General features: G+C 42.0%; 1 protein-coding gene and 1 long non-coding RNA gene across 6 annotated transcripts in view; one reads left to right on the top strand and one right to left on the bottom strand.

The window, feature by feature from the left end:
• Positions 1-3,138: 3,138 nt before the first annotated feature.
• On the bottom strand, positions 3,139-7,294 carry LOC308063232. 2 transcript variants are annotated; one of them, XR_013927890.1, is made up of 4 exons: positions 6,680-7,194; positions 5,712-5,814; positions 3,528-5,297; positions 3,139-3,169 (listed from the first exon to the last, which is right to left on the bottom strand). It is a non-coding gene; the product is annotated as an uncharacterized lncRNA (long non-coding RNA). The 2 variants fall into 2 exon arrangements; XR_013927889.1 differs by lacking the exon at positions 3,139-3,169 and adding an exon at positions 7,201-7,294 and having other exon boundaries at positions 4,496-5,297; positions 6,680-6,904.
• An 82-nt stretch (positions 7,295-7,376) lies between these two features.
• Positions 7,377-9,507, top strand: part of USP46 (ubiquitin specific peptidase 46) — a 42,093-nt gene continuing 39,962 nt past the window's right edge. For 3 of the 4 annotated variants that reach the window (XM_080385882.1, XM_080385881.1, XM_080385880.1), the window contains exons 1-2: positions 7,380-8,035; positions 8,491-8,558. The gene's annotated coding sequence lies outside the window, so the exon portion shown is untranslated. Of the gene's footprint in view, positions 8,036-8,490; positions 8,559-9,507 lie in introns of all 4 variants that reach the window. The other variant, XM_080385879.1, reaches the window with a different exon arrangement.

Genomic DNA, 9,507 nt, shown 5'->3' with positions numbered 1-9,507 from the left:
TGAAACCAAATGTAGAAAGTTTTAAGAAAACATGTTCTATACAGATCTGATATAAAAAGATTTTGCTATCTCAAACTGCATTTTTGTGAGAAATGTCTGCCTGCATTGATCCAAATCAGAACACATGGGATGCACTCATTGTTTCTTAGGTACAAGTGCATTCAGCCTATATACTCAGCCTACTGCTGTTCTGCTCTTTACACGAACTCAAGAATCTTGGATACAACCATAGCGTTATGGGAAGGCATAAATAAGGAAGATGCAGGCAACTAACCATCAACTCAAAAGAATAACTAGGACAACAACTAGCCGTTATTACTTGAGTATTGCCTCCAAGCTTCCCACTGAAGATCTGTAAGTATGATTTATTAATATAAGGCCACAAAGGGTCATAAACCTAACTCTAACATTAATTAATACCTGCATGCAAATTTTAAATCCTTAAAAACAAAACAGTACAAACCTTGGAGGTCCCAAATCTGTGTTACTAAGTATAAGTCATCACAGAAATTCTGGTATTGCCAAGGTCCTCAGAACTAAAACTCTTGGGGAGTGCCAGACTTTCAAGGTGGTCCACCAACAACTGCTCCCAGTTCAAAAAAAACAGGAAGAATAAACATTTTTGCATCTTGCCAGACCCTTGCACAGAATACAAAACAACGTTGTTCCATGTAGCCCTGTACAGAGGAAACTGTCCAGGGCTGAGCACGTCACTCCCAAAGTACACTTCATTCTTCGGCTTTTTTAATCTGCATTTTCTTTGATTATTGAGTCTTGACATCTTGACAGTTTTAGCAGTAAGTTACAGAAGAACTATCATGCTTTCAATTGTCTGCTAGAACACAGAATAAATACATGGATATGAAAATATTCCCTCTTCTGTCTGGCAGTCTTCAGTCTTGCTGAACAAATTTAACATTCTTGCAGATTTAGTCAGTGAAAAACCAATGCAGCATTCCTAAATTAGCAATCAATAAGCCTGAATGAACAGAGATGTACAGATTAAAAGCTATATTGCAGCTTTCCTCCATCTTTATTTCCCCCAACACTCTCATATAATCCCTGTTGTACAAATGATCATACAAAAACTTACAAAATGACAGAATTTGCCTTAATATCATCTAGCTTGTAACAAGGCCAGTTAACACAAATCTGTAATGGTGCAAGCCAACTAGTTAGCCCTTGACTATTCTCCAGCAAACCTGGCTATTTTTCTTCCATTAGTCTTCACTTTTCCAATGAGTAATAAAAGCAAAAATTGCAACGTTATAGCTTCATTTAAAGGACAGAATTCATACAAACCAGCTCTCAGTGAACTGCACAGCGTTAGGGTGAATGAGCTAATTTACAACAATAAAGTTATCACATGCAGACTTACTTCATATTCCTAGACTAATACTAATCCTTTTGTTTTGCTTCACTACTTTAACATGATATATCATAAATTTAATTAGGTGAACGATGCCTGAACTGACGTATTTATACTCCAAAAAGCCTGAAGATGGAATAGAAACAAGTCAAAGTTAATCGATAAGAGAGTTCTTACTGTAACTACTCATGAGAAGTCATAGAACAGAGTCTACTCTCAAGTGACTTATCTTTCCAACCAGTGTTTCTTCAAAATGAGCCTTCAGCATAGAATAACGGCCCCAACTGAGTCGTAACAGTCAGTCAAATGTACAAAGTCGTAAGCCTTATAAACACATGAAATAATTTGATACTTTAGCTTAAAATACAAACTCTATTTTGACTTTGTATTATTAAACCCATTCTACTGAAAAAGCTCTTCCCCTTTTTAAATAGTGCCTTATGATTGCCTAGTTACCTGAAGAACAAGGTAGGTGAAATGTTAAGTATTCACCTGAGTCTCAAGTACACTTTTTCTCATTATTGCTCCCTCTCCAGATGTACTAAAACCAGTAAGCTGAATCCATTTTTGCTGTGTGAAAGCAGAAGAATAGATCATGTTTAGAATGGATCCTCTCTTTCTTACCAGATGTTTCAGAAGGGCAGAACAGCAAAGATTGGACTTTACATGCAACGTCATCTCTTAGTAGCTCATGGGTATTTCATTGATAACTATGGCAAATTAGGACTTTGCTAACACTGCAATTCTGTTGGGGAAACTGAATAACATACTGCCAGTATGTAGTACAAGTGTGCAAGTCACTGATCTGAAAAAGCTTATCTTCTGCAACAGACAGACTGATAGGAAACAAAACTTCAGCTGTCCGCAATGGAAACAAGTACATCCTAAAACATTTCTATATTGAACTTACTGAAATTTTAGGCAAATTTCTCCCTTTAAGGAAGGAAAAAAAAAAAAAAGGACAAAAGCAGTGAGCAATGAAACTACATAAAAGTACCAGTTTAAAAGGGTGCGGTATGGCTAAACAGGTAAAATGTTGCTTAAAAGACAAGTTTTAATCAAGTTTCATGGGCAAATTGAAAAACACAAAAAATATAGCCCTTTTAAACTGTGGATGTGCTCCACAGTGAAGCTGTATCTTTCAGTAACTGCAAGTCATGCCAAAACAAAGTAAAATTGAATAACCCCATCTAAATCTGTATGATACTGAAGCAGCAGAAATGCTTAAGGAACAATATGATACAAAATATTAATCTTTTCAAATTGATTTGAAGCAGGCAGTCTGCAAAAGAATTTGCAAGCCCAAGAAATAAGCAAGTATGAAAGGAGCCTTTGAGAATTTGAAGGCTACATCACAAAAGCCAAGTGAATGATTTGTCTGTGATAGAGATTACTTTCCCAAAATTTTTAAAAACTAGGGATGAATGAACAAGGACCTGCCTGAAATGTTTTAGAACAAATTTGTGAATAAGGACTAAGTCATTAGGATTTAATGGCAATTTTTATCACCAACTGCACAGCATGAAGTTGAATAATAATGCCTCAAAAACCCTAAACAAACAAGTCCCTGAAAGAGTCAGCACCTAAGCATGACTCAAAGGAGCATTCTTTTCAATAAGTCTTCAGATAGGTCCTTCAAGGGCATGATAGCTACTATGAAAGAGTAGGGGGTGGGGGTCTTAAGTATACTTAGGCCATTAATTCAAAAAGGAGAGGAACAAATAGCTTTCATAAGTGAAAAGTTTCAAAGCTGTTTTCAAACTGATGTGAAAAACACAGAATACTCAAAGGTAACAATGGCTGCAGACTCCAAAACATCTTGATTCTGACAAGATCCTTATGGACAGAGCAGCAGATGGAATTTAACACCACTTACTGCGCGACTAATAGATCTGGGAAGGAAAACTCCAGCCCTTCCAAGATAATTCTACTCCCTTCATAAAGTTCTGGAAGTGCAGACAGCTCACTGAGAACACCATCCCAAGCTAACAAATGTAAACAAGCTTACCAGTTATACAGGAGAAAACATTTAAAGTCTCTCTATGCTAAATGCCATCAATTAGTATTGAACCCAAGAGAAGTACGATTTACACAGCCTGGACAGGGCAGCATGGATCAGCTATGAAACCACACTCGCATAAGGCAAGACTGAATAGACTAAAACAACCCCTGAGCGTGACTGCAGGGGACAGAGGTTTATAAAATAACTGACAAGGCTTGTAGGAAAATGGTTTATTTTTTTTTTATAACAGGAACTAGACAGTTGTCAGACAGGTTTAATATAAAGAAGGGAAAGTACTGTTGTATTCCCTTCAAATTTAGTTTATTAAAACACAACTCCACAGGAAAATAAATACCTAGGCAAGACTAGCAGGCTATAAATATTGACGACTAAATACCCCATTTAGCCTAGATTTAAGCAAAGATAACCAGAAACACTTTGTGGCTAGATGGGGGTTAAATCTGACCATGTATATGTTTGTTCCATAAATCCACACTTAACTCACTTTCCTCTGTAGGCAGTGGGGAAGCACCTGGCAGCTACTTTAACTGTATTTTATATTCTTGCTTGTGCATTTTAAGGTACCAGTGGCTAGGAACAGGACACACATAAATCACTTCCTGTTAAGACCCACCATTGAGGAATAAGTTTTTAATGTTTAGACATAAGCACACAAAAGCTTTCAATCACTCAACACTGATCTTGCTCTTCAAGGATCTTCACACTGGTTGTTCTTTACATGGAATATTGCAACCTTTTCCACTTTTTTATTTGAAATGGGCAGGTAATGGGATTCTTTGTTCTTTAAAGTTTGAGACCTTTTCACTAGCTGGAGAACATGCAAATAGCACATACAGCCTAATGAAATGACTTGGAAGTTGACCAGTTGATCTCAAAGTGCTTTTGCATTCTAAAATACTTCAGAAAACGAGGATCAGGCAGTCAGAATAAAAGAAGATTACAGATGCATTGAAAATGGCCCACTTCAATTAAAAATTAAGTTTATCAAGTGTGCACATGTAAAGAGAATGTTTCTGCATGACAACACAAGTATTCACATCCATAAAACAAACCCAAGCCTTCATACAGGAAGTACCTGAACAAGAAACCTTCAGAACACAGACTTCTGGTAGCATTTTCATTTTATTTCAATTAATACATATAGACATAGAAATAAATTACAGCAGTTTAAAGAAACTTGTTTCAGCAAATGGCACGGTTCCTGTTTAAACATGATCATTGAAGATGTGCAGTTTTAGCCATTGCTGGTCTCAATTCCACTTTCAAGACAACATATTACAGGTTGTAGTCATCTAGTATGAATTCAGAAATCAGCAACTCATGAAATCATAAGCTGATGTTTAATATCAGTTCAAATCCCTTGCACACGCTGCTTTCCTCCCTGCAAGTTTTATTTAATTTGCAGTCTGCATCACATATACACAAGAGGTAACTGGTGGCCTGAGGCTGGGTTATATAAACGTGCTACATTAAATAACCCTTAAGGCAGAGCCAATTCTCAATATAATTGTCTTCATTTGTGCAGGACAGGATTTTCCTTTCCCATACCACTAGTATGGATTCCATTCCACAGGACAGCCAGATTAGAGGAAATGTTAGAATGAACTGATCCAATAACAATCACAAGCTTTCCTCTGACTTTTTTCTGATTTGGATTGGCTAAATCTGTATGAGGTCCTAACAATTACCACACAGGTTTCCACTAGTCCAAACTATTGCTGGAGTTTTTGTTTTCAGGTAAGGAATAAATTAAATTCTTTAGATATAGAAGGCAATACATCCACTAATATTTTTTTAATCCTTTTTTATGCAACGTACCTGGAGACCAACCAATTACAAGGAACTCTTTTCATTCAAGACATTTATCATGTAGGTTCACATAAAGCACCAACAGACTTGAGAAACCTGAAAAAGATTTAGACGAAATTGATACCAAGTCTCAGATAACATGACAATCTGATAACAGTTCAAACCCTACCTACAAGCTAGTAATAAAGTTGATGAAGCAGCTTCACAAAGTTCATTAGTTTCATGAATGTGTTCCTCTCAGCATGATCCAAAGAAGAGTTTCAACCTCACCTCTGGGTTTGAGAGAGATCTTTTATACCCCTCTGGGTTGGCCACTTAAGACACTGCCAGACTTAAGAGGGCAAAGCATATAAGGGGAGTAGATTAAAGCACCATTTTTTTCTTATTGAAGATTATTATCTGAACTTATTATTTACTCAAGAGTTACCACAGTTTGCTTGAAATTTACAACTTATGAAAAAACAAGTTTTAAAACTATTTGCAATTGTCATTAGACTAGAGCACACTTACCTTCTAGCAGAAGGTATTATTCATTCCTAAGAAGTCTTGAGCATTGCTTCTAATTTAGGTGTCATCATCCATGTCTAAAATATTTCAGAGTTGCTTAGTACCTCTATACAGCACAAAAAAGATGAAAATTATTAAATTACATATTGTAATTTATATTGTCTTATTACAGACGTTCTGAAAGCCATATTCTACAGAGTTGCTATTAGGTTGAATTAGATTTTCTTAGAAGTCATGTTCTACAGTTGCAGAAGTCATTTTCATGAAGTTTGTTATCAAATCAAGACCTAAAGGAAAAGGTCGGCAATGGCTCAATCTGTTGAAAAGATTGTTTTAATTAGCCCATTTAAACTACATAGAAGTTCTTTTAAAATATACTACTGATCGGAAACAATGGAAAGTTTATTAAGCCTAAATTGTTTAAAAAGTTGACGCTACCCTGAAGCTGTACAATTCTAGACTTAAACTGACCTTTACCAGCCTATTCATTGCTACCTTGTGCCTAGTTACACATACTTAGTAACAAATTATACACAGAGCTCAACGAAGACAGACATCAAAAGTCACTGTTACAGACATACTAGACCACCAGGCCAAAAGCCTACATAATCAGTGACGGCTTCTTGTTTGAAAAGTTAAATCCGTTTGAACTTAAGTGCCTACAGCATTCAGCACCCTAAACACTGCAAGTTATGACTGCAATTTTCTTGATGTAGACTGTAAAAAAAGAAACCACTGCACTGAATCCGACTTAAGGTCTGTACAGCTCAACACCTACCATTTAGAAAAGGGAAGGGAAACAAACGTACACAAACCCTTCTTTTTGTCTCACAGTGATACAGACCAGTATCCTCAGACATATGTTTGCCTTTAGGTGGTACAAAGTCTCAGGTTCAAAGCCCTCCGTTTCTGAAGGCCAAAGCCTTAGCAGAAGAGGTGAGATACGTGACGAGGTCGGTGTGCTCCCTTACCTATAGGCGCTCAAAGGCACGACTCCAGGTCCCCAGCGTTTCCCACTGGGAAGGCCTGCCCTGTGCATTGCCTCCTGCCCGGGCTGGGAGCAGCCGAGCGCGGCAGGCCAGCGGGCAAAGCCTTCGGGGGCATCTGAAGGCCTTGCCAGGACCGTGGGGCGCTTTCTGCCGCCTTCCTCCCCGCCGGGCGGCCGCTCTGGGGGTGCGTGTGGCCTCCGCCGCTCCCTGCGGCAGAGAGAAATCTGAAGAGAGGGGCAACGAGGGGGGCCGGGGAGGGGGGAGGGACAGGGACGCTTGTGCCTCACGACAGGATGCAGGGCGGAGGCGAACGGCTCCGCACTGGGTTTCTGTGAGGGAAAGGCGCTCTATCCCCCTGTGTTGACTCCCCAGAGCACCGCCAGGCTCTGGAAGGGCAAGATGTGAAGGGAAGACGCGAGAAGGCCCAATCCCACCACCCCAAGCCTCCCACCCTCCGTCAGGAGCCCGGGGCTCCTTCTGGGGAGCAGCTACAACAGGCTTACCGCAGCGAAGAGCGGCAAGGAGAGGGAGAACGCAGCGCCTCCCGCGGCCTTAAATACCGCCCCGCCGCTCCCGCGAGACCCCGCGCGGCGCCCGCGCGGCCAGAGGAGCCAGCGGGAAGGGCGCCGCCGCCTATTGGCCGAGCTGGCGCACGTGACCCCGCGCAGGGGGAGCGGCCCGCGCGCCGGGTCTCCCCGCAGCCGCTGAGGGAGGGGCGCAGTGCTGCGCTTCCCCCGCGGCCCGACGGTGGGGGCTGCCCCCGGGAAGGGGCGGCCGGTGCCAGCGGAGCGCACCGGTCAGGGGTGAGGGGGCGGCCTTCTGCCTCCGTGAGAAGCGCCCCGCTTGCTCAGTCGTGCTCCCTGCGGCAGTCAGTCGGGGGCGGACCTGCCGCCTGGGTCGTGACGCGGCCTTTCGTCCTGGTCGGGACGTAACTGCCGATCTGTGCCCGGGCCGAGCGCTGGGGGCCCGGAGGCCTTCAACCTCCAAAGGCCAAAAGGCAGAGAAACAAAAGCGTCTGCGGTGTGAAGTAGCAGCCGCGTTAGCGGCTTTGAGGAACTAAGTACCGTTGATCTCTGTCTAAACTCCCATCTAAGCCCTGCTTTAGGAGGCTTAGGATCCGCCTGCGAGGGCAGTGCAGCAGGCCCCAACCCGCGCTAATGCCCTCGCTGCCGTTACAGCACGTGCCGCTGGCTCCAGAGCGCGTCTGTGCTGCCATTCCCGGGGCGGCATGGTGGGACCAGGCCTGTCCTGTCAGTGCACAGCGTGGATGCAAAACATGGCTGTTCCACCTCAGCTGCGATGTGCTGCTGGCTGGGGACACTACTAAGACGTTTTAGGGTGAGTACAAGCAGATTAGCGTAAACTGGGAATTGGTAGTTTGTAGCACAGACACTTTGAATGTTGCCCAGCAAAGCTAGTAGGGTAGGAACTGCAACATCTTGGTTCCTGTGGAGTTCCGAATTCAATGAAAGTCCCTGCTTCACAAAGAGGTGAATATATTTCTGATAATTCTTAGCTTCCTGTCTCAGTGAGAAACGATGTGTATTGCCTTATAGTGAGTTGCCACAGCACAGCACCTGTAAGTATGTGGAAAGAAAATTACAGGTTGGCCCACTACCCTTAAGTTTTCTGAACCCTGCGTTTAAATTACCCTCAGCAGAACTAAACTGACCTGATTCAGCCAGAAACCAACAATCACATAGTTGCAATCAAGGGACAGCTCTAGAAAGTGTTTCTTATCACTTCTAGTTACTTCTTCTGACTAATTATTCATACTTAAAACATTGTTGCAGGTGTAACCCCTGTGCCAGTAAATTTATTGTGAGGACATCAGGATTCGGAAGCTGTCTCAGAGCTCTAGGTAAGTCCCTCTCTGGATATGAATTTGTAAGGCATGTAGCTTCAGGTTATTTCAAGTGGGGTTCTCTGCAATGACCATTTTCTACAGCTAGGCAGGTAAGTCAGATCAGTCCTTTCTTGTCGTATAGCCAAAAAGATGAAGTAGCATCCAACCTTTACATTTTTACCACCTGTATCAGCGGAATGTACGTCAAGCTCAGTTTTTTCTTTTCTAGTACAGAATGTAAGCTGGCACCTCTGTTAGCACAGCAAACCAGTGATCAGTATCCTGCCCAGATGAGCATTTTAATAATTCAGATAAAATCCTACCTGCACAAGCTTTCTTCTGTCTACCCCATACAAACTTTGCATTGTTTGTCTCCTCTCTGGCTCCATGAAACTTTCTTGTCTGATAGTGGCACAAACTCAAGAGCAGGAATGCAGAGGCCACCTTCTCTGTCCCTTCCCAGACCTTCCCTATAGAATAAATTTCTGTCCTAGCAATGTTCAAATGGGAATTTGAATCTCTTTACATGCAGGTCAGGGTGTCCTGTTTCCTTGGGCAAGTGCTGCAACCATTGAGTTACTACCTACAAGACTGCAAGCAGATCTGCTGTGTTTCTGTTTTCTTGAAGCAAAAGGGCTGCCTCTTTAACTTCTATCTGAACAAACTTCTTAGCTGGGCACTGAGTCTGCCTACAACCCTGGGTATCTTGGGGACTTGTGGGAAAGCCCATGTCACCAGTGGATCTAAGTACAGCTTAATTTTGAGATGGATCCTGGAGAGATCCAGGAGAGATGCAAGTCTGGTCATGAGCAGAACTTACAGGAACTTCAGTTATCATGGAAGCTTCACCATGAACATGAAAATATTTAAGGGAAGAGGGGGAGAGTATGGACAGTTGGTACAAAAACTACACTTAAGAATCAGATAGTAAACATGCTACTTTTATTCCACACTGGTCACCTCA

Source organism: Falco punctatus (assembly GCF_963210335.1).
Source record: "Falco punctatus genome assembly, chromosome: 1".
Lineage (NCBI taxonomy): Eukaryota > Metazoa > Chordata > Aves > Falconiformes > Falconidae > Falco > Falco punctatus.
This window is presented reverse-complemented; position numbering and strand designations above follow the sequence as displayed.